The 26,325-nt window shown below is 37.8% G+C and overlaps 1 protein-coding gene across 3 annotated transcripts in view; it reads right to left on the minus strand.

The window, feature by feature from the left end:
- Positions 1 to 25,887, minus strand: part of LOC149813238 (protein Dr1 homolog) — a 108,528-nt gene extending 82,641 nt beyond the window's left edge. For 2 of the 3 annotated variants that reach the window (XM_089990747.1, XM_089990748.1), the window contains exon 1: positions 25,670 to 25,887. The gene's annotated coding sequence lies outside the window, so the exon portion shown is untranslated. The remainder of the gene's footprint in view (positions 1 to 25,669) is intronic. The other variant, XM_089990749.1, reaches the window with a different exon arrangement.
- Between the last annotated feature and the right edge of the window lie 438 nt (positions 25,888 to 26,325).

Genomic DNA, 26,325 nt, shown 5'->3' on the forward strand with positions numbered 1-26,325 from the left:
ACTTTTCACTTTTCACTTTTCACTTTTCACTTTTCACTTTTCAGATATAATGGCGAGTTCTAGTGGCAGTGTCAATACAGTTGGTTCAAGTTCTAACCCTGAATTAGAAGTTTCTCAACCACTTTGGAGGCTTGTGACAAAAGGGATAAAAGCTACTGGTGGTGGTGGGAATGTGCAGTTTCATTGTAATCTATGTAAGAGTGCTTTTACGGGTTCTTATACGCGTGTGAAAGCACATCTTTTGTATATTCGTGGTCAAGGAATTAGGGCGTGTTCTGGGGTTGACAAAGACTTGTTAAAGCAATTAAAGAAAGAACAAGAGGAAGCTGAAAAGAAGAAAATTGCATAGATGAGAAGTGATTCGATTAATCTGCCTTTTTCTATTGCTAGTGATGTACAAGAAGAGCTTTTGAAGAAAAGAAAGATGAAAAACAATAAAACAATACAAGCGTCATTCAAAAACATGGCAAGAGCAGAAATTGATAAAAAGATTGGTCGATTCTTTTACTCAAGCTCAATTCCTTTTAATATAGCTAGAAGTCCATACCAGAAAGATATGATTACATATTTGGCTAATTGTAATTTGAGTGGTTATGTGCCTCCTAGTTCAAAAGAACTAAAAACAGTCGTTCTTGCAGAGGAAAAAAATAGAATTGAAGACATGTTAGAGACCAAAAAATTTGTATGTAAACGACATAGAGTGTCTATTGTTTCTGATGGGTGGACTGATATACAAAGGCGACCACTGATATACTTCATTGCTTACTCACTTCATGGGCCAATCTTTTTGAAGATTGTTGACGTATCCGGGGAGTATAAAGATGTTGAATATTTAAAGAGATTATTTATCGAAGTGATAAAAGAAGTGGGTGAAGAAAGTGTGGTGGAAATCATTACTGACAATGCTCCAGTTTGCAGTTGTGCATGAATGAATTTGGCAAGTGAAGATACATATTCACATATTTTTTGGACTCCTTATGCAGCACACAGTTTAAATTTGGCACTTAATGTAATGAAATATGCGGAAAAGAAATGTATGTCCTACAATGGACATTCACACATAGAAATCAAAGAACAAGTCCAAAAGAGGACATACACAAAAGCCAATAATGGCTAGAAAGCATAAAATCTTATAAATGCACAAAAGGGCTTGAAGAAGCCACACTTTACAAAGGGGGAGACCCCACTTATTTATAGGCAAGAGAGGAGTGAGGAAGAGTTAGAGAAAAGCAAGAGAGAGGGACCATTGGGAGTCCCAACAAGGAGTCGTTGGGCTCCCAACGGTCACAATTGTGACCGTTGGGGGCCCAACGACTCTTTGTTGGGGCCCCCAATGGCTGTGCATTAAATGCATAAAAAGAAATAAAAAAAGACAAAAAAGAAAAAGGAAAAAATAGAAAAAGAAAAAGGAAAAAAGAAGAAAAGGAAAAAGTCTAAAATGCCCCTATTGGGCGAGATTACGAAACTACCCCTTATCGGGTAGTGAATGAGAACTATATTATATATATATATATAAATATAGGTATTACATATATTTTAACACCCTCCCTCAAGCTTTACGGGGATACAACGGAAAGCTTGTTGAGAAGAAACATGAAACGAGGAGCAGCAAGAGCTTTGGTGAAAAAGTCCGCCAACTGGTACTCGGATGTGACATAGGGCAGTGCTATGGTTCCTTTTAGGTATTCATCTCGAACATAGTGGCAATCCATCTCAATGTGTTTAGTACGCTCGTGGAAGGTGTGGTTGCTTGCAATATAGATAGCACTCTTGTTATCGCAACACATCTTCGAAGGAATTGAGATGACGATGCCCATATCACAGAGGAGACTTCTAAGCCACACAAGCTCCATGGTTGTAGTGGCCATTGCACGATATTCCGCTTCAGTTGAGGACAATGATACTTTATGCTGCTTCTTGCATCTCCAAGAAATCATAGAGTCACCTAGGAAAACACAAAAACCAGTGGTTGAGACTCTATCATTGGGATTTCCTCCTCAATCAGCATCTGTATAAGCAATTAAATCAAGGGATGATGAAGAGGAAAGAAAAACTCCCTTAGTTATGGTGTTTTTAATATATCTGACAATTCTTAAGACTGCACTCATGTGCACAGTTGTAGGTGCATGTTGAAACTGACTGACGGAGTGAACTGCATGAGCTATGTCTGGCCGAGTGATGGATAAGTATGTCAGAGACCCAACGAGTTGACGGTAGGGAGTAGGATTCTCAAGAAGTGTCCCATCTTCCAGTCTCAGCTTTGCATTGATAACCTCAGGGGTTTCTGTCTTCTTATCATCCGAAATTCCAGACTTGGCACAGATGTCAGCAGCAAGTTTCATCTGAGAGAGGATGTACCCTCGAGGTGAATATGCAACTTCAATACCTAGAAAATATCTTAAGAAACCAAGGTCAGACATGTCAAAATTTTCTTTTAAAATTTTTTTAATATCATGGATTCCTTGCTCATCACTTCCAGTGATGATCATATCATCAACATATAGTAGTAGAATAACTACAGAGGACCCTGCACTTTTCACAAATAACGCAGTGTCAGTATAACATGAACGAAAATTTAAGCTAGTCATTACAGTACTAAATCTGTCATGCCAAGCTTTTGGAGCTTGTTTTAACCCATATAGTGCCTTTTTTAGTTTAAAAATTTTGTTTTCACCAATAGATACTCCTGGTGGAGGATCCATATAGACCTCTTCACTTAGTTCGCCATTAAGAAATGCGTTGTTAACATCCAATTGATAGATAGGCCATTTTTTAACGGATGCAACCGCAATAAGAGTCCTAACACTAGTCATTCTAGCTACGGGAGCAAAGGTTTCTTCATAGTCTATTCCGTACTCTTGAGCATATCCTTTGGCTACCAACCTAGCTTTATAACGTTATAATGACCCATCACTTTTAGTTTTAATTTTGAAGACCCATCTACATCCAATAGACTTCTTTCCAGTGGGTAATGAGGTTATTTCCCAAGTTTTAGCCTTTTCAAGGGCACTAAGTTCAAGTTTCATGGCCTCAACCCATTGAGGAATGTTTTTGGCTTCATTATAGTGTGATGGTTCATGATAAGAGTGTAATGCAATTAGGCATGCCCTATATTTAGGTGTTAGGGACTCATAGGAAACAAACCTATTAGGAGGATTGGAGATCCGGCTAGATCTCCTTAAAGAGGTTTCTTCTATGTTGGAATTTTGAGAATATTTTTCTAAAGCGCTAATGGGAGTTTCTTGACCACGCCTAGCATAGGTTTGAATGGACCTATTTTCAACATCATTACTTGCATTTTCAACATTACTAAGAGGAGTATCCTCTAAATCATTAGGAACATCCTCTTCGTGAGGAGTCATATCTTCTTGAGAGAGAAGATCAAATAAGAAAGCATATTCGCTTTCATCAATATCTTTATTTTTCTCAAAACCGTTCTCATTTTCTAAAAATGTAACATCTTTGGATACATATAGTTTGTTGCTTTTGGGATCGAAGCACCTAAAACCCTTTTGATTTTCTCCGTATCCTAAGAACACACATTCGATAGCCTTGGGAGATAACTTATCTCTTTTATGTGTAAGGACAAAGCACTTACACCCAAAAATTCTTAACCTATTAAAATCGGGTGTTCTTTCAAAAAGTTTTTCATATGGAGATATATTTTGTAGGGATGAGGATATCATTCTATTTATCAAATAAGTGGAGGTTAAGGCGGCTTCGGCCCAATAGCATTTTGGAATTTCTTTGGAAATAAGAAGAGTCCTAGTGGTTTCCAAGATGTGTCTATGCTTTCTTTCGGCTAGACCGTTTTGTTGGGGAGTCCTAGGACATGACCTTTGATGACAAATTCCATTGGTTTCCAAATATTCTTGAAATTCATTTGATAGATATTCTCCACCGGAGTCGGATCGAAGAATGGAGATATTAGTTGAAAATTGATTTTTGACAATCATATGAAATTTTTTAAAGAAGTTAAAAACTTCGGATTTTAGATTGAGAAAATAGATCCACACATATCGAGTGAAATCATCAATGAAAGTAACATAATATGAGTATCCTCCTTTTGATATGACCGGAGAAGGACCCCAAACATCCGAATGAACTAATTCAAAGGGTCTTTTTGACACAAATGTTCTCTTTGGAAATGGGGTGGATTTCATTTTTCCAAAAATACAACTCTTGCAAACAAAATGTTTCTCATTACAAAATTTCTTTCCAAAGGGAAAGGAGTACATTTTTTAGAAGCTTGGATGTCCAAGTCTTTGATGCCAAGTTTCTATATTTTTATCTTGGACATGATTACAAAATGAGTTAGTAGGAAGTTTCAAGTGGGTCATGTAGTAGAGATCTCCCCTCCTATGGCCTTGCCCAATCCGCTTCCCGGACTGGAGATCCTGTATAGAACAATCCTTGGTTGAGAAGGAGATTTCACATCCATGATCACATATTTGGGAGACCGATAAAAGATTTAAATTAAGTTGAGGTACTACTCTTACATTTGGCACAAAAAAATCTTTTGAAAAATCTAAGGTTCCAAAACTTTTAACTTGTAAAGAGGTACCATCGGCGGTAGAAACAAAGGAATTTTTGGAGTTGCTACATACATTGGATAGTCCATTTTCAATAGGGGTCATATGAAAAGATGCTCCAGAGTCAAGGATCCAAGAAGGCGTACCTGGAGGAGAAGAAGAGGCAATGGCGGCTCCCGAAGTTGATGGCGACTTGAGTAGAATTTGTAGTGCTTTGGATAGTTGAGCAAGGGAGAAGGACTCTTTCCCTTTCATTGTCTCCTCCTTCTTTTGTGGGATTTCTTCAATAATAGCAACTTTACCTTTTGGAGGTTCATTTATCTTTGGACAATTAGGTCTTATATGACCCGGTTCTTGACAATGATGGCAAATGGCTTTCCTATAATTGCCATTATAGTTATTTTGCCTCCCAAAGTGTGGAGGCTTATATGCTTTCATATGATTGTCGGGTTTAGACACGGCAAGAACTTCATCTCCTCCTTTAATCATGCCAAGACGTGTTTCTTCTTGGCATATTTCGGCTATGCCATCTTCCAATGGAAGTGGTTTGGATCTATGAAGGAGGGAGGACCTAACTTGTTCATATTCGGGCCTAAGCCCATGTAAAAATTGGAAAAAGTGTTCTTTCTCCATTTGTTCTCTCCTCATTTCAACATCTTCACTTGATACCCATTTGGGTTCAAGAAGGGATAGCTCATCCCACAAAGGGCCAAGAGTGCTATAGTAATCTCTTACACTCATTTCACCTTGCTTAATGGTACGAATTTTTTCTTGGATGAAGAATTGACGAGCAAGGTCTTTTTGGGTATACATACCTTTCATAAAGAACCATGCTTCATTTGCTAGGCGGAATTTAGGAATGTTGGCGCAAATCTTTAACTCCACGTTGTTCATGAACCATGCAAGAATTTTTGCATGCTTACTTTCCCAATCTTCTACCTTGGATTGGTGATCTTCAATAGCTTTCATGCGAGCATTTCCTTCTAGAGCTTTTTCTTGATCACCATCAATTTTCGTAAGTTGAAGTTGAGGTTCCCTAATGGTGCCCATAACGTATCCCCAAAGCTTTTTACCTTTGAGGTTGTTCTCCATGGCGGCGGCCCACATCATGTAGTTAGTACCATTGAGCTTGAAGGAGAGATCAATCTTTTGTTCTCCTTCCATTATATAATCAAGAATGGAGGACAAACAAAGAGAGATAAAACAAGACAACTAGCAATATGAATCAAGAGCACAACCAAGGCTCTGATACCATGTAATGAAATATGCGGAAAAGAAATGTATGTCCTACAATGGACATTCACACATAGAAATCAAAGAACAAGTCCAAAAGAGGACATACACAAAAGCCAATAATGGCTAGAAAGCATAAAATCTTATAAATGCACAAAAGGGCTTGAAGAAGCCACACTTTACAAAGGGGGAGACCCCACTTATTTATAGGCAAGAGAGGAGTGAGGAAGAGTTAGAGAAAAGCAAGAGAGAGGGACCATTGGGAGTCCCAACAAGGAGTCGTTGGGCTCCCAACGGTCACAATTGTGACCGTTGGGGGCCCAACGACTCTTTGTTGGGGCCCCCAATGGCTGTGCATTAAATGCATAAAAAGAAATAAAAAAAGACAAAAAAGAAAAAGGAAAAAATAGAAAAAGAAAAAGGAAAAAAGAAGAAAAGGAAAAAGTCTAAAATGCCCCTATTGGGCGAGATTACGAAACTACCCCTTATCGGGTAGTGAATGAGAACTATATTATATATATATATATAAATATAGGTATTACATATATTTTAACACCCTCCCTCAAGCTTTACGGGGATACAACGGAAAGCTTGTTGAGAAGAAACATGAAACGAGGAGCAGCAAGAGCTTTGGTGAAAAAGTCCGCCAACTGGTACTCGGATGTGACATAGGGCAGTGCTATGGTTCCTTTTAGGTATTCATCTCGAACATAGTGGCAATCCATCTCAATGTGTTTAGTACGCTCGTGGAAGGTGTGGTTGCTTGCAATATAGATAGCACTCTTGTTATCGCAACACATCTTCGAAGGAATTGAGATGACGATGCCCATATCACAGAGGAGACTTCTAAACCACACAAGCTCCATGGTTGTAGTGGTCATTGCACGATATTCCGCTTCAGTTGAGGACAATGATACTTTATGCTGCTTCTTGCATCTCCAAGAAATCATAGAGTCACCTAGGAAAACACAAAAACCAGTGGTTGAGACTCTATCATTGGGATTTCCTCCCCAATCAGCATCTGTATAAGCAATTAAATCAAGGGATGATGAAGAGGAAAGAAAAACTCCCTTAGTTATGGTGTTTTTAATATATCTGACAATTCTTAAGACTGCACTCATGTGCACAGTTGTAGGTGCATGTTGAAACTGACTGACGGAGTGAACTGCATGAGCTATGTCTGGCCGAGTGATGGATAAGTATGTCAGAGACCCAACGAGTTGACGGTAGGGAGTAGGATTCTCAAGAAGTGTCCCATCTTCCAGTCTCAGCTTTGCATTGATAACCTCAGGGGTTTCTGTCTTCTTATCATCCGAAATTCCAGACTTGGCACAGATGTCAGCAGCAAGTTTCATCTGAGAGAGGATGTACCCTCGAGGTGAATATGCAACTTCAATACCTAGAAAATATCTTAAGAAACCAAGGTCAGACATGTCAAAATTTTCTTTTAAAATTTTTTTATTATCATGGATTCCTTGCTCATCACTTTCAGTGATGATCATATCATCAACATATAGTAGTAGAATAACTACAGAGGACCCTGCACTTTTCACAAATAACGCAGTGTCAGTATAACATGAACGAAAATTTAAGCTAGTCATTACAGTACTAAATCTGTCATGCCAAGCTTTTGGAGCTTGTTTTAACCCATATAGTGCCTTTTTTAGTTTAAGAATTTTGTTTTCACCAATAGATACTCCTGGTGGAGGATCCATATAGACCTCTTCACTTAGTTCGCCATTAAGAAATGCGTTCTTAACATCCAATTGATAGATAGGACATTTTTTAACGGATGCAACCGCAATAAGAGTCCTAACACTAGTCATTCTAGCTACGGGAGCAAAGGTTTCTTCATAGTCTATTCCGTACTCTTGAGCATATCCTTTGGCTACCAACCTAGCTTTATAACGTTCTAATGACCCATCACTTTTAGTTTTAATTTTGAAGACCCATCTACATCCAATAGACTTCTTTCCAGTGGGTAATGAGGTTATTTCCCAAGTTTTAGCCTTTTCAAGGGCACTAAGTTCAAGTTTCATGGCCTCAACCCATTGAGGAATGTTTTTGGCTTCATTATAGTGTGATGGTTCATGATAAGAGTGTAATGCAATTAGGCATGCCCTATATTTAGGTGTTAGGGACTCATAGGAAACAAACCTATTAGGAGGATTGGAGATCCGGCTAGATCTCCTTAAAGAGGTTTCTTCTATGTTGGAATTTTGAGAATATTTTTCTAAAGCGCTAATGGGAGTTTCTTGACCACGCCTAGCATAGGTTTGAATGGACCTATTTTCAACATCATTACTTGCATTTTCAACATTACTAAAAGGAGTATCCTCTAAATCATTAGGAACATCCTCTTCGTGAGGAGTCATATCTTCTTGAGAGAGAAGATCAAATAAGAAAGCATATTCGCTTTCATCAATATCTTTATTTTTCTCAAAACCGTTCTCATTTTCTAAAAATGTAACATCTTTGGATACATATAGTTTGTTGCTTTTGGGATCGAAGCACCTAAAACCCTTTTGATTTTCTCCGTATCCTAAGAACACACATTCGATAGCCTTGGGAGATAACTTATCTCTTTTATGTGTAAGGACAAAGCACTTACACCCAAAAATTCTTAACCTATTAAAATCGGGTGTTCTTTCAAAAAGTTTTTCATATGGAGATATATTTTGTAGGGATGAGGATATCATTCTATTTATCAAATAAGTGGAGGTTAAGACGGCTTCGGCCCAATAGCATTTTGGAATTTCTTTGGAAATAAGAAGAGTCCTAGTGGTTTCCAAGATGTGTCTATGCTTTCTTTCGGCTAGACCGTTTTGTTGGGGAGTCCTAGGACATGACCTTTGATGACAAATTCCATTGGTTTCCAAATATTCTTGAAATTCATTTGATAGATATTCTCCACCGGAGTCGGATCGAAGAATGGAGATATTAGTTGAAAATTGATTTTTGACAATCATATGAAATTTTTTAAAGAAGTTAAAAACTTCGGATTTTAGATTGAGAAAATAGATCCACACATATCGAGTGAAATCATCAATGAAAGTAACATAATATGAGTATCCTCCTTTTGATATGACCGGAGAAGGACCCCAAACATCCGAATGAACTAATTCAAAGGGTCTTTTTGACACAAATGTTCTCTTTGGAAATGGGGTGGATTTCATTTTTCCAAAAATACAACTCTTGCAAACAAAATGTTTCTCATTACAAAATTTCTTTCCAAAGGGAAAGGAGTACATTTTTTAGAAGCTTGGATGTCCAAGTCTTTGATGCCAAGTTTCTATATTTTTATCTTGGACATGATTACAAAATGAGTTAGTAGGAAGTTTCAAGTGGGTCATGTAGTAGAGATCTCCCCTCCTATGGCCTTGCCCAATCCGCTTCCCGGACTGGAGATCCTGTATAGAACAATCCTTGGTTGAGAAGGAGATTTCACATCCATGATCACATATTTGGGAGACCGATAAAAGATTTAAATTAAGTTGAGGTACTACTCTTACATTTGGCACAAAAAAATCTTTTGAAAAATCTAAGGTTCCAAAACTTTTAACTTGTAAAGAGGTACCATCGGCGGTAGAAACAAAGGAATTTTTGGAGTTGCTACATACATTGGATAGTCCATTTTCAATAGGGGTCATATGAAAAGATGCTCCAGAGTCAAGGATCCAAGAAGGCGTACCTGGAGGAGAAGAAGAGGCAATGGCGGCTCCCGAAGTTGATGGCGACTTGAGTAGAATTTGTAGTGCTTTGGATAGTTGAGCAAGGGAGAAGGACTCTTTCCCTTTCATTGTCTCCTCCTTCTTTTGTGGGATTTCTTCAATAATAGCAACTTTACCTTTTGGAGGTTCATTTATCTTTGGACAATTAGGTCTTATATGACCCGGTTCTTGACAATGATGGCAAATGGCTTTCCTATAATTGCCATTATAGTTATTTTGCCTCCCAAAGTGTGGAGGCTTATATGCTTTCATATGATTGTCGGGTTTAGACACGGCAAGAACTTCATCTCCTCCTTTAATCATGCCAAGACGTGTTTCTTCTTGGCATATTTCGGCTATGCCATCTTCCAATGGAAGTGGTTTGGATCTATGAAGGAGGGAGGACCTAACTTGTTCATATTCGGGCCTAAGCCCATGTAAAAATTGGAAAAAGTGTTCTTTCTCCATTTGTTCTCTCCTCATTTCAACATCTTCACTTGATACCCATTTGGGTTCAAGAAGGGATAGCTCATCCCACAAAGGGCCAAGAGTGCTATAGTAATCTCTTACACTCATTTCACCTTGCTTAATGGTACGAATTTTTTCTTGGATGAAGAATTGACGAGCAAGGTCTTTTTGGGTATACATACCTTTCATAAAGAACCATGCTTCATTTGCTAGGCGGAATTTAGGAATGTTGGCGCAAATCTTTAACTCCACGTTGTTCATGAACCATGCAAGAATTTTTGCATGCTTACTTTCCCAATCTTCTACCTTGGATTGGTGATCTTCAATAGCTTTCATGCGAGCATTTCCTTCTAGAGCTTTTTCTTGATCACCATCAATTTTCGTAAGTTGAAGTTGAGGTTCCCTAATGGTGCCCATAACGTATCCCCAAAGCTTTTTACCTTTGAGGTTGTTCTCCATGGCGGCGGCCCACATCATGTAGTTAGTACCATTGAGCTTGAAGGAGAGATCAATCTTTTGTTCTCCTTCCATTATATAATCAAGAATGGAGGACAAACAAAGAGAGATAAAACAAGACAACTAGCAATATGAATCAAGAGCACAACCAAGGCTCTGATACCATGTAATGAAATATGCGGAAAAGAAATGTATGTCCTACAATGGACATTCACACATAGAAATCAAAGAACAAGTCCAAAAGAGGACACACACAAAAGCCAATAATGGCTAGAAAGCATAAAATCTTATAAATGCACAAAAGGGCTTGAAGAAGCCACACTTTACAAAGGGGGAGACCCCACTTATTTATAGGCAAGAGAGGAGTGAGGGAGAGTTAGAGAAAAGCAAGAGAGAGGGACCATTGGGAGTCCCAACAAGGAGTCGTTGGGCTCCCAACGGTCACAATTGTGACCGTTGGGGGCCCAACGACTCTTTGTTGGGGCCCCCAATGGTTGTGCATTAAATGCATAAAAAGAAATAAAAAAAGACAAAAAAGAAAAAGGAAAAAATAGAAAAAGAAAAAGGAAAAAAGAAGAAAAGGAAAAAGTCTAAAATGCCCCTATTGGGCGAGATTACAAAACTACCCCTTATCGGGTAGTGAATGAGAACTATATTATATATATATATATATAAATATAGGTATTACATATATTTTAACACCCTCCCTCAAGCTTTACGGGGATACAACGGAAAGCTTGTTGAGAAGAAACATGAAACGAGGAGCAGCAAGAGCTTTGGTGAAAAAGTCCGCCAACTGGTACTCGGATGTGACATAGGGCAGTGCTATGGTTCCTTTTAGGTATTCATCTCGAACATAGTGGCAATCCATCTCAATGTGTTTAGTACGCTCGTGGAAGGTGTGGTTGCTTGCAATATAGATAGCACTCTTGTTATCGCAACACATCTTCGAAGGAATTGAGATGACGATGCCCATATCACAGAGGAGACTTCTAAGCCACACAAGCTCCATGGTTGTAGTGGCCATTGCACGATATTCCGCTTCAGTTGAGGACAATGATACTTTATGCTGCTTCTTGCATCTCCAAGAAATCATAGAGTCACCTAGGAAAACACAAAAACCAGTGGTTGAGACTCTATCATTGGGATTTCCTCCCCAATCAGCATCTGTATAAGCAATTAAATCAAGGGATGATGAAGAGGAAAGAAAAACTCCCTTAGTTATGGTGTTTTTAATATATCTGACAATTCTTAAGACTGCACTCATGTGCACAGTTGTAGGTGCATGTTGAAACTGACTGACGGAGTGAACTGCATGAGCTATGTCTGGCCGAGTGATGGATAAGTATGTCAGAGACCCAACGAGTTGACGGTAGGGAGTAGGATTCTCAAGAAGTGTCCCATCTTCCAGTCTCAGCTTTGCATTGATAACCTCAGGGGTTTCTGTCTTCTTATCATCCGAAATTCCAGACTTGGCACAGATGTCAGCAGCAAGTTTCATCTGAGAGAGGATGTACCCTCGAGGTGAATATGCAACTTCAATACCTAGAAAATATCTTAAGAAACCAAGGTCAGACATGTCAAAATTTTCTTTTAAAATTTTTTTAATATCATGGATTCCTTGCTCATCACTTCCAGTGATGATCATATCATCAACATATAGTAGTAGAATAACTACAGAGGACCCTGCACTTTTCACAAATAACGCAGTGTCAGTATAACATGAACGAAAATTTAAGCTAGTCATTACAGTACTAAATCTGTCAGGACAAGCTTTTGGAGCTTGTTTTAACCCATATAGTGCCTTTTTTAGTTTAAGAATTTTGTTTTCACCAATAGATACTCCTGGTGGAGGATCCATATAGACCTCTTCACTTAGTTCGCCATTAAGAAATGCGTTCTTAACATCCAATTGATAGATAGGCCATTTTTTAAAGGATGCAACCGCAATAAGAGTCCTAACACTAGTCATTCTAGCTACGGGAGGAAAGGTTTCTTCATAGTCTATTCCGTACTCTTGAGCATATCCTTTGGCTACCAACCTAGCTTTATAACGTTCTAATGACCCATCACTTTTAGTTTTAATTTTGAAGACCCATCTACATCCAATAGACTTCTTTCCAGTGGGTAATGAGGTTATTTCCCAAGTTTTAGCCTTTTCAAGGGCACTAAGTTCAAGTTTCATGGCCTCAACCCATTGAGGAATGTTTTTGGCTTCATTATAGTGTGATGGTTCATGATAAGAGTGTAATGCAATTAGGCATTCCCTATATTTAGGTGTTAGGGACTCATAGGAAACAAACCTATTAGGAGGATTGGAGATCCGGCTAGATCTCCTTAAAGAGGTTTCTTCTATGTTGGAATTTTGAGAATATTTTTCTAAAGCGCTAATGGGAGTTTCTTGACCACGCCTAGCATAGGTTTGAATGGACCTATTTTCAACATCATTACTTGCATTTTCAACATTACTAAGAGGAGTATCCTCTAAATCATTAGGAACATCCTCTTCGTGAGGAGTCATATCTTCTTGAGAGAGAAGATCAAATAAGAAAGCATATTCGCTTTCATCAATATCTTTATTTTTCTCAAAACCGTTCTCATTTTCTAAAAATGTAACATCTTTGGATACATATAGTTTGTTGCTTTTGGGATCGAAGCACCTAAAACCCTTTTGATTTTCTCCGTATCCTAAGAACACACATTCGATAGCCTTGGGAGATAACTTATCTCTTTTATGTGTAAGGACAAAGCAGTTACACCCAAAAATTCTTAACCTATTAAAATCGGGTGTTCTTTCAAAAAGTTTTTCATATGGAGATATATTTTGTAGGGATGAGGATATCATTCTATTTATCAAATAAGTGGAGGTTAAGGCGGCTTCGGCCCAATAGCATTTTGGAATTTCTTTGGAAATAAGAAGAGTCCTAGTGGTTTCCAAGATGTGTCTATGCTTTCTTTCGGCTAGACCGTTTTGTTGGGGAGTCCTAGGACATGACCTTTGATGACAAATTCCATTGGTTTCCAAATATTCTTGAAATACATTTGATAGATATTCTCCACCGGAGTCGGATCGAAGAATGGAGATATTAGTTGAAAATTGATTTTTGACAATCATATGAAATTTTTTAAAGAAGTTAAAAACTTCGGATTTTAGATTGAGAAAATAGATCCACACATATCGAGTGAAATCATCAATGAAAGTAACATAATATGAGTATCCTCCTTTTGATATGACCGGAGAAGGACCCCAAACATCCGAATGAACTAATTCAAAGGGTCTTTTTGACACAAATGTTCTCTTTGGAAATGGGGTGGATTTCATTTTTCCAAAAATACAACTCTTGCAAACAAAATGTTTCTCATTACAAAATTTCTTTCCAAAGGGAAAGGAGTACATTTTTTAGAAGCTTGGATGTCCAAGTCTTTGATGCCAAGTTTCTATATTTTTATCTTGGACATGATTACAAAATGAGTTAGTAGGAAGTTTCAAGTGGGTCATGTAGTAGAGATCTCCCCTCCTATGGCCTTGCCCAATCCGCTTCCCGGACTGGAGATCCTGTATAGAACAATCCTTGGTTGAGAAGGAGATTTCACATCCATGATCACATATTTGGGAGACCGATAAAAGATTTAAATTAAGTTGAGGTACTACTCTTACATTTGGCACAAAAAAATCTTTTGAAAAATCTAAGGTTCCAAAACTTTTAACTTGTAAAGAGGTACCATCGGCGGTAGAAACAAAGGAATTTTTGGAGTTGCTACATACATTGGATAGTCCATTTTCAATAGGGGTCATATGAAAAGATGCTCCAGAGTCAAGGATCCAAGAAGGCGTACCTGGAGGAGAAGAAGAGGCAATGGCGGCTCCCGAAGTTGATGGCGACTTGAGTAGAATTTGTAGTGCTTTGGATAGTTGAGCAAGGGAGAAGGACTCTTTCCCTTTCATTGTCTCCTCCTTCTTTTGTGGGATTTCTTCAATAATAGCAACTTTACCTTTTGGAGGTTCATTTATCTTTGGACAATTAGGTCTTATATGACCCGGTTCTTGACAATGATGGCAAATGGCTTTCCTATAATTGCCATTATAGTTATTTTGCCTCCCAAAGTGTGGAGGCTTATATGCTTTCATATGATTGTCGGGTTTAGACACGGCAAGAACTTCATCTCCTCCTTTAATCATGCCAAGACGTGTTTCTTCTTGGCATATTTCGGCTATGCCATCTTCCAATGGAAGTGGTTTGGATCTATGAAGGAGGGAGGACCTAACTTGTTCATATTCGGGCCTAAGCCCATGTAAAAATTGGAAAAAGTGTTCTTTCTCCATTTGTTCTCTCCTCATTTCAACATCTTCACTTGATACCCATTTGGGTTCAAGAAGGGATAGCTCATCCCACAAAGGCCCAAGAGTGCTATAGTAATCTCTTACACTCATTTCACCTTGCTTAATGGTACGAATTTTTTCTTGGATGAAGAATTGACGAGCAAGATCTTTTTGGGTATACATACCTTTCATAAAGAACCATGCTTCATTTGCTAGGCGGAATTTAGGAATGTTGGCGCAAATCTTTAACTCCACGTTGTTCATGAACCATGCAAGAATTTTTGCATGCTTACTTTCCCAATCTTCTACCTTGGATTGGTGATCTTCAATAGCTTTCATGCGAGCATTTCCTTCTAGAGCTTTTTCTTGATCACCATCAATTTTCGTAAGTTGAAGTTGAGGTTCCCTAATGGTGCCCATAACGTATCCCCAAAGCTTTTTACCTTTGAGGTTGTTCTCCATGGCGGCGGCCCACATCATGTAGTTAGTACCATTGAGCTTGAAGGAGAGATCAATCTTTTGTTCTCCTTCCATTATATAATCAAGAATGGAGGACAAACAAAGAGAGATAAAACAAGACAACTAGCAATATGAATCAAGAGCACAACCAAGGCTCTGATACCATGTAATGAAATATGCGGAAAAGAAATGTATGTCCTACAATGGACATTCACACATAGAAATCAAAGAACAAGTCCAAAAGAGGACACACACAAAAGCCAATAATGGCTAGAAAGCATAAAATCTTATAAATGCACAAAAGGGCTTGAAGAAGCCACACTTTACAAAGGGGGAGACCCCACTTATTTATAGGCAAGAGAGGAGTGAGGGAGAGTTAGAGAAAAGCAAGAGAGAGGGACCATTGGGAGTCCCAACAAGGAGTCGTTGGGCTCCCAACGGTCACAATTGTGACCGTTGGGGGCCCAACGACTCTTTGTTGGGGCCCCCAATGGTTGTGCATTAAATGCATAAAAAGAAATAAAAAAAGACAAAAAAGAAAAAGGAAAAAATAGAAAAAGAAAAAGGAAAAAAGAAGAAAAGGAAAAAGTCTAAAATGCCCCTATTGGGCGAGATTACAAAACTACCCCTTATCGGGTAGTGAATGAGAACTATATTATATATATATATATAAATATAGGTATTACATATATTTTAACACCCTCCCTCAAGCTTTACGGGGATACAACGGAAAGCTTGTTGAGAAGAAACATGAAACGAGGAGCAGCAAGAGCTTTGGTGAAAAAGTCCGCCAACTGGTACTCGGATGTGACATAGGGCAGTGCTATGGTTCCTTTTAGGTATTCATCTCGAACATAGTGGCAATCCATCTCAATGTGTTTAGTACGCTCGTGGAAGGTGTGGTTGCTTGCAATATAGATAGCACTCTTGTTATCGCAACACATCTTCGAAGGAATTGAGATGACGATGCCCATATCACAGAGGAGACTTCTAAGCCACACAAGCTCCATGGTTGTAGTGGCCATTGCACGATATTCCGCTTCAGTTGAGGACAATGATACTTTATGCTGCTTCTTGCATCTCCAAGAAATCATAGAGTCACCTAGGAAAACACAAAAACCAGTGGTTGAGACTCTATCATTGGGATTTCCTCCCCAATCAGCATCTGTATAAGCAATTAAATCAAGGGATGATGAAGAGGAAAGAAAAACTCCCTTAGTTATGGTGTTTTTAATATATCTGACAATTCTTAAGACTGCACTCATGTGCACAGTTGTAGGTGCATGTTGAAACTGACTGACGGAGTGAACTGCATGAGCTATGTCTGGCCGAGTGATGGATAAGTATGTCAGAGACCCAACGAGTTGACGGTAGGGAGTAGGATTCTCAAGTGTCCCATCTTCCAGTCTCAGCTTTGCATTGATAACCTCAGGGGTTTCTGTCTTCTTATCATCCGAAATTCCAGACTTGGCACAGATGTCAGCAGCAAGTTTCATCTGAGAGAGGATGTACCCTCGAGGTGAATATGCAACTTCAATACCTAGAAAATATCTTAAGAAACCAAGGTCAGACATGTCAAAATTTTCTTTTAAAATTTTCTTAATATCATGGATTCCTTGCTCATCACTTCCAGTGATGATCATATCATCAACATATAGTAGTAGAATAACTACAGAGGACCCTGCACTTTTCACAAATAACGCAGTGTCAGTATAACATGAACGAAAATTTAAGCTAGTCATTACAGTACTAAATCTGTCAGGACAAGCTTTTGGAGCTTGTTTTAACCCATATAGTGCCTTTTTTAGTTTAAGAATTTTGTTTTCACCAATAGATACTCCTGGTGGAGGATCCATATAGACCTCTTCACTTAGTTCGCCATTAAGAAATGCGTTCTTAACATCCAATTGATAGATAGGCCATTTTTTAACGGATGCAACCGCAATAAGAGTCCTAACACTAGTCATTCTAGCTACGGGAGCAAAGGTTTCTTCATAGTCTATTCCGTACTCTTGAGCATATCCTTTGGCTACCAACCTAGCTTTATAACGTTCTAATGACCCATCACTTTTAGTTTTAATTTTGAAGACCCATCTACATCCAATAGACTTCTTTCCAGTGGGTAATGAGGTTATTTCCCAAGTTTTAGCCTTTTCAAGGGCACTAAGTTCAAGTTTCATGGCCTCAACCCATTGAGGAATGTTTTTGGCTTCATTATAGTGTGATGGTTCATGATAAGAGTGTAATGCAATTAGGCATGCCCTATATTTAGGTGTTAGGGACTCATAGGAAACAAACCTATTAGGAGGATTGGAGATCCGGCTAGATCTCCTTAAAGAGGTTTCTTCTATGTTGGAATTTTGAGAATATTTTTCTAAAGCGCTAATGGGAGTTTCTTGACCACGCCTAGCATAGGTTTGAATGGACCTATTTTCAACATCATTACTTGCATTTTCAACATTACTAAGAGGAGTATCCTCTAAATCATTAGGAACATCCTCTTCGTGAGGAGTCATATCTTCTTGAGAGAGAAGATCAAATAAGAAAGCATATTCGCTTTCATCAATATCTTTATTTTTCTCAAAACCGTTCTCATTTTCTAAAAATGTAACATCTTTGGATACATATAGTTTGTTGCTTTTGGGATCGAAGCAACTAAAACCCTTTTGATTTTCTCCGTATCCTAAGAACACACATTCGATAGCCTTGGGAGATAACTTATCTCTTTTATGTGTAAGGACAAAGCACTTACACCCAAAAATTCTTAACCTATTAAAATCGGGTGTTCTTTCAAAAAGTTTTTCATATGGAGATATATTTTGTAGGGATGAGGATATCATTCTATTTATCAAATAAGTGGAGGTTAAGACGGCTTCGGCCCAATAGCATTTTGGAATTTCTTTGGAAATAAGAAGAGTCCTAGTGGTTTCCAAGATGTGTCTATGCTTTCTTTCGGCTAGACCGTTTTGTTGGGGAGTCCTAGGACATGACCTTTGATGACAAATTCCATTGGTTTCCAAATATTCTTGAAATTCATTTGATAGATATTCTCCACCGGAGTCGGATCGAAGAATGGAGATATTAGTTGAAAATTGATTTTTGACAATCATATGAAATTTTTTAAAGAAGTTAAAAACTTCGGATTTTAGATTGAGAAAATAGATCCACACATATCGAGTGAAATCATCAATGAAAGTAACATAATATGAGTATCCTCCTTTTGATATGACCGGAGAAGGACCCCAAACATCCGAATGAACTAATTCAAAGGGTCTTTTTGACACAAATGTTCTCTTTGGAAATGGGGTGGATTTCATTTTTCCAAAAATACAACTCTTGCAAACAAAATGTTTCTCATTACAAAATTTCTTTCCAAAGGGAAAGGAGTACATTTTTTAGAAGCTTGGATGTCCAAGTCTTTGATGCCAAGTTTCTATATTTTTATCTTGGACATGATTACAAAATGAGTTAGTAGGAAGTTTCAAGTGGGTCATGTAGTAGAGATCTCCCCTCCTATGGCCTTGCCCAATCCGCTTCCCGGACTGGAGATCCTGTATAGAACAATCCTTGGTTGAGAAGGAGATTTCACATCCATGATCACATATTTGGGAGACCGATAAAAGATTTAAATTAAGTTGAGGTACTACTCTTACATTTGGCACAAAAAAATCTTTTGAAAAATCTAAGGTTCCAAAACTTTTAACTTGTAAAGAGGTACCATCGGCGGTAGAAACAAAGGAATTTTTGGAGTTGCTACATACATTGGATAGTCCATTTTCAATAGGGGTCATATGAAAAGATGCTCCAGAGTCAAGGATCCAAGAAGGCGTACCTGGAGGAGAAGAAGAGGCAATGGCGGCTCCCGAAGTTGATGGCGACTTGAGTAGAATTTGTAGTGCTTTGGATAGTTGAGCAAGGGAGAAGGACTCTTTCCCTTTCATTGTCTCCTCCTTCTTTTGTGGGATTTCTTCAATAATAGCAACTTTACCTTTTGGAGGTTCATTTATCTTTGGACAATTAGGTCTTATATGACCCGGTTCTTGACAATGATGGCAAATGGCTTTCCTATAATTGCCATTATAGTTATTTTGCCTCCCAAAGTGTGGAGGCTTATATGCTTTCATATGATTGTCGGGTTTAGACACGGCAAGAACTTCATCTCCTCCTTTAATCATGCCAAGACGTGTTTCTTCTTGGCATATTTCGGCTATGCCATCTTCCAATGGAAGTGGTTTGGATCTATGAAGGAGGGAGGACCTAACTTGTTCATATTCGGGCCTAAGCCCATGTAAAAATTGGAAAAAGTGTTCTTTCTCCATTTGTTCTCTCCTCATTTCAACATCTTCACTTGATACCCATTTGGGTTCAAGAAGGGATAGCTCATCCCACAAAGGGCCAAGAGTGCTATAGTAATCTCTTACACTCATTTCACCTTGCTTAATGGTACGAATTTTTTCTTGGATGAAGAATTGACGAGCAAGGTCTTTTTGGGTATACATACCTTTCATAAAGAACCATGCTTCATTTGCTAGGCGGAATTTAGGAATGTTGGCGCAAATCTTTAACTCCACGTTGTTCATGAACCATGCAAGAATTTTTGCATGCTTACTTTCCCAATCTTCTACCTTGGATTGGTGATCTTCAATAGCTTTCATGCGAGCATTTCCTTCTAGAGCTTTTTCTTGATCACCATCAATTTTCGTAAGTTGAAGTTGAGGTTCCCTAATGGTGCCCATAACGTATCCCCAAAGCTTTTTACCTTTGAGGTTGTTCTCCATGGCGGCGGCCCACATCATGTAGTTAGTACCATTGAGCTTGAAGGAGAGATCAATCTTTTGTTCTCCTTCCATTATATAATCAAGAATGGAGGACAAACAAAGAGAGATAAAACAAGACAACTAGCAATATGAATCAAGAGCACAACCAAGGCTCTGATACCATGTAATGAAATATGCGGAAAAGAAATGTATGTCCTACAATGGACATTCACACATAGAAATCAAAGAACAAGTCCAAAAGAGGACATACACAAAAGCCAATAATGGCTAGAAAGCATAAAATCTTATAAATGCACAAAAGGGCTTGAAGAAGCCACACTTTACAAAGGGGGAGACCCCACTTATTTATAGGCAAGAGAGGAGTGAGGGAGAGTTAGAGAAAAGCAAGAGAGAGGGACCATTGGGAGTCCCAACAAGGAGTCGTTGGGCTCCCAACGGTCACAATTGTGACCGTTGGGGGCCCAACGACTCTTTGTTGGGGCCCCCAATGGCTGTGCATTAAATGCATAAAAAGAAATAAAAAAAGACAAAAAAGAAAAAGGAAAAAATAGAAAAAGAAAAAGGAAAAAAGAAGAAAAGGAAAAAGTCTAAAATGCCCCTATTGGGCGAGATTACAAAACTACCCCTTATCGGGTAGTGAATGAGAACTATATTATATATATATATATATATAAATATAGGTATTACATATATTTTAACACTTAAGAGTATATGCAATCCATCAAAAAATGATGCACATGCACGTGAAATGTGTTTATGGATTGAGAAAATAGAGCATGATGTTCGAAATATTAAAAAATTTGTTGTAAACCATCATCATACACTTTTTATATTTAATAGGCATTCTGATCTCATGTTACTGAAAGTTGCTGAAACTTATTTTGCTTCTCTCATTGTTATGATGAAAAGAATTAAGCAACTCAAGAATGCATTGATGATGATGGTGGCTGATCAAGATTGGGATTTTTATATGTTAAGGCTCAAGCTATCAAAAAATGCATCTGTGATGATTTTTTGTGGGATAAAATTACATATTTTGTTGAATTTACAAAGCCTATTTAAAAAATGTTAAGAGAAGTTGACAGAGATATACCCATACTTCATAGAATTTATGAAATGTGGGACAATATGATTGAAAAAATTAACAGTATCATTTTTAAACATGAGAATAAAGATGTTACACTTGATGATTCTGAATTTTACAATCATGTACATTCAGTTTTAGTGAGAAGATGGGATAAAAGCAATACACCTTTGCATTGCATGGCACACTCTCTCAATCCAAAATATTATGCAAAAAAATAGTTGACAACAGTTGTTGGTCGTGTTTCTCCAAATGAAGATCCTGAGATATCAAGGAATATAATGATATGTTTAGGAAGACTTTTTAATGATCTTCACATGTTTAAGGTTGTAAATAGTGAGTTTGGAAAGTTCTCTACCGGGAGATTTAATTCTTTAGCAGCAAAGAATATCCACTTAATTGATGGGCAACATATGAATCAGAGACACCAAATCTGCAACGTCTTGCAATGAAGTTGTTATCCCAACCTGCTACATCATCGTGTTGTGAAATAAATTGGAGTATATATACTCAAATTCATAACATTAAAAGAAACAAACTCATTAGTAAAAGAGCGAAGGATTTGGTTTATGTTTACTCTAATCTACGATTAATTTTTCGTCGCACCAAAGATGAGTATAGGTACTTTTTTTTCTTTTGTATTCAAAGTTCGTATTTAAATATTTGTATTCAAAGTTTGAAGTTAGATACTAAGTTAATCATTTTTTTATGCAGTTGTGGACCATCCAAGTATTAGGATGTAAATCCAGAAGATTTTGACTTGGAGGGAGAACATGATTTGCATACTCTCAACATGGACTACCTCGACCCTGTTCTTCCTTCTAATTCAGACGATGAGACAGATTTATGATAAGTTTTGTTGTTTATCACACTCACAAGCTTCTTTATGTGTTATATTTTGGTAAGTTTGTGTTGTTAAGAATTACTTTTTTATTTTTGCTTTAAAATTTATAATCTTATTATTAATTTATTGTTATATATATAATTATATATATTTTTTAAAATATATATATAGCTGAGTCCCCGTGTCCAAAAATTTTGAAATTGCGCCGCACCCGTGTCGCACCCGTACCCGCACCCGTGTCGCACCCGTACCCGCACCCATGTGACATAGGTTGTAAACTTTGTGGAGGAATCACACTGAGAGTCCTATCCGCAAGAGGATAAGATAATGTGCAGCATAGATGTAAGGTAGACAGAGGGGGCATCTTGTGGAAGGGTGATCTGGGCCTATTCCACAAGTGTTTAAGCCCATCATACATAAACAGATTCATGAAAATTAACCAAATGAAATAATTGTGCTCCTCAAGTCTAAGAAGCACACAGTGTCATTATATTGAGAAAATTTTTGTAGGCATTGGAGGTTTTGTAGGCACTAGAGGTTCTAGTTATGTCATAAGGTTACAATAATGTACATGAAGATAAAATCAAGCTAATTGAAACATGCTGGACACTTGCTACTGCGAAGGCCACTTTGTAAGAATAAAAGAAAATTTTTGTTCTCTTTGGACAAGAAAAGGCCTAATATTGGAAACCAAAGAATGAGAGAGTGAAAGTAATATCAGTTGAACAATAGAATTTCTTGCCATTAATCAGAATACATAAATGGAGAAACTGATTTGATTGCTTATGATAAATTTTGCACCTTGTATCTCTTAATTATTCTCCTCTGTTATTTGCAACTTCTTGGTATAATGAATAAGTTAGCTGATTCCAAAATGTAAAGATTGGCCTTTTTTTTTTAAATTAGCTGCCAATTTGATTATCTCTTAATTTGTGATGGCAGGTAGAATTGAGTTGATTATTTGGCCAGTGAATCTACTACTTAGCAGCTTTTGTAGTGTTTGGAGAAGTCAGATGACAAGCTCTATTGCTTCTCACTTGTACATTCGTGTTGTGAAATAGTGACAAGAGAAAAATTTTATAGTTAAGATTTGCAATTATTTTCTTTTTACAAGCCCTTTTTTACAGAATACTGAAACATATGATACAAAACATTTCAGAAATCAGTGAGAAAGATTTATTTGTGATGAGGTTCTCAACTTACTTAGATAACTTTTATCGTGGTTCTTTATTTAGGTTTGACTAAAACAATCATAAAAAATGTTGTGGCTTACTGGTGGTTTAGCACAGGTTTGTAGATGGGGAATTTGTGCGCCTGTGTAAAGAATCCTATTGCCAATGTTAATATGTGGAAATGTGTTATTTCCATGGGCCCCATATGTGGTATTCATAGGATCTGTTTTCTGCAAGGAAAGTAACCCCCAAATCCATGGGATGCTCTTTGTTTCCGCAAGGAACCTCCTGCATGTGTCATGCATTTTAAGATCAGATTGTGAATCTATAAACCGACATTTTTTGTTTGTTGAAGAAGCTTGGGAGTACCCACATCAACATCATTGCCTCATTGTAAAATAGGTGGTTTGGATTGCACCAACTGGAAGATACTGCAATACAAAATGTGAAGCCTTCTAAGCATGCCTTTTAGTTCGTTACACTTGGAAGCATTTTCCCCTTGGGCAATGATGTTGCAATGCCTATGGGAGACCGCAAGGACCAGGTTTATCAAGAATTATTGCAAAGCCTTACTTGTAATTAGGGTTTAGACCAAGGTTACCAGACTAAGAAGCGGAAGCGGAAAACAAAACGAGAAGCGAGATATTTTAAATTTTATAAGAAGCGGGAAGCGATGAATCAATTTAAAAGCACAAATAGGAATAGAAAAGGAAGTGACATGGGATTGAATGGGAAGCAAAATACTAATCAAATGACACAGAAATAAAAACTAAAATAAAAATGATGATTCTTAAATTTTATAATTTTGTAGTGTAAGAATTAAATTCTTTTCCAAATCTAAAAATGAAGATTTCGAAGTTAGAGAAAGTACATAAGTGAGTGGGAAGTGTGAAAGGAAGCACATGAAAAACATGAAAAGAAGCATGACAGAAGCACATAGGAAGCATGTAGAGAAGCAAGAAAAAAACATGTGGAAAGCATATGAGAAGCATGGAAGAATTGAGATTCCCATCAACTTTTGGAAGCGAGGAGTTTCACGCTTCCGAAGCGAGTTTCTGGGAAGCACGATTCCCACCTATCTTGTTTAAACTAGCGTTGTAAATGGGTCAGATTTGTGTTGGGTACCTGACCCAACCCAAGGTTGCCAGACTAGGAAGTGGAAACGAGAAACGAAAGCGCAAAACGATGTATTTTAAAATGTATAGGAAGCGAGAAACGAGGAAGAAAAAAAACAATATAAGAATTGAATGAGAATCGAAATGGAACGCAAATAAAAACTAAAATAAAAGTGAATATTCTTAAATTTCATGATTTTTTAGTGTAAGAATTAAATTTTTAATAAAATCTAAAAATGACGACGGTTAATTTAGAGAAAGCAAATAGAAATGAGTGAGAAGCGTAAGAGGAAACACATAAAAAAATATGAAAAGTAGAGTGAGAGAACATATAAGAAGAATAAATGAAGCGTGTGAAAATCATAGGAGAAGCGTGAGAGCATCGAGATTCTCATTAAGTTTCTGGTAAGCGGACTACCCACCTACTAAGAAGCTTCCGGTAACTCTGACCCAACCCAAACCCGAATTTTCAGGTACGGGCATAAAATTATTTGGGTTGACCTGAACTTCACCCGAGCAATATGTGGGTATGTACTATGATTTTTACAGGGTACTCAACCCGATTGAAGTGTTTTATATGTATTTTGTGAACTTCTAAAATTATGCGAATACAAGTTTGGAATTTCATTTTAGTAACCTAGTAAAACCAGAACCTAACAATTTGTTATCTGTGTGGGTTTGGGTAATACCCTAATGGGTCGGGTACTCGACCCGTTGACAAACCCTAGTTTGAAAATATTGGATACACTATACATCTAAACTTTAAACTGCAAATCCAAGTCTTAAAATGGATTTAATTTTATAGATCAGACTGTGTACAAAGCAAAATTGAAGGTTCTTGGATCATATCATATTGGGGCTATCCATCAGTAGCTGAACAAGAAAGGGATGGAATGGAATAGTTGGATGGTAAGGTTGCAGTGTCATATTGAAGGTTCTCGGTTCATACCCTACTACGGCTATCCTCCTTGCATTAATGAAAACCACCGTGTGAACTGGACATTTCCAACCATGTAGATGTGTTAGGCATGGTGAATTTGCTAAGAATCAACTGCTGGATCGTGTGTTTTCGATGAAAAAATACCATTTTTTTATGCTTGAATATTTATGAAGATTATGAGCTGTTGATTTTGAAGCATCAAAAAATCTTGTTTACGCATCATAATCGGATGATTCAAAGGCTGGTCCTTATAAAACCAAGCATGTAGATCACATCCGTACGGGATCACTGTTCACCAAGTTTTCCCAAACCGCAAATAGAATAACAAAATCGTGTATTCGTCAACAAAGGAGGAAAGAAATCTTACACAAAAACTGAGATTTTCCACAGTAAGAAGAGAAAGAAACGAAAAAGACAATACTAAACCAGTATACAATTGCCAATCTTACAGAACCTAAGTTTAGGAGAGACGAATCACAAAGACAAACTCAACAATCTTCAGCAAAGAACGGTAGGGGCTCACATGCAACAAATGTTTAGGGTTCCGATTTTTTTACCTCAAAGGGGGCACAAACACAGTTGATCAAGGGGTGGTCGCCGGAATGAAGGGGGCTGGTGTCACCAGAACCACGGAGAATCCGGAACGGAGGGGCTGCTGTCGAGGCCGTGGAGAAAGAGAGAGGAGACGGGGAGGATGGGGCTCGCTGGACGCCGGTGGGTTTGATCCGGTGCGGGTGGTGACGGGGCGGATGGTCAGCGGGGGAGAGAGCTCGCAGAAGAGAGAGCGTTCTGTTGGGGAAAGGAGAAAAAAGGTTTTTTTATGCAAAATAGTCCCTGCCTTGTCAGATTTTACAAATTGGTTCACAGGTTTGCAAGCTAACCATGGTTATATATGAAAAAAAAAGAAAATTTTACACAAAATTTGATTGACTTTTTACCTATTTACAAAAGTACGCCTAACATTTACAAATTTACAAATACCCTACCCCTACTTGAGGTTAAGAAATTAATCCAATGGTTTTTACACTGGTTGAACTATGTTTTAACATGATAAAATTATTTTATTACCTATATTTGTTCGGCGGTGACCTTAATGGACATATAGGCGTTAGTAGGAATAGATTTGGAAGTATCCATGAAGGCTATGGTATAGGAGAAATAAACGAAAGTGGAGAAAAGATTTTAAATTTTTGTTTGGCCTATGATATGATCT

The sequence above is a fragment of the Nuphar pumila genome, chromosome 16 (assembly GCF_984573655.1).
Source record: "Nuphar pumila chromosome 16, dmNupPumi1.hap1.1, whole genome shotgun sequence".
Lineage (NCBI taxonomy): Eukaryota > Viridiplantae > Streptophyta > Magnoliopsida > Nymphaeales > Nymphaeaceae > Nuphar > Nuphar pumila.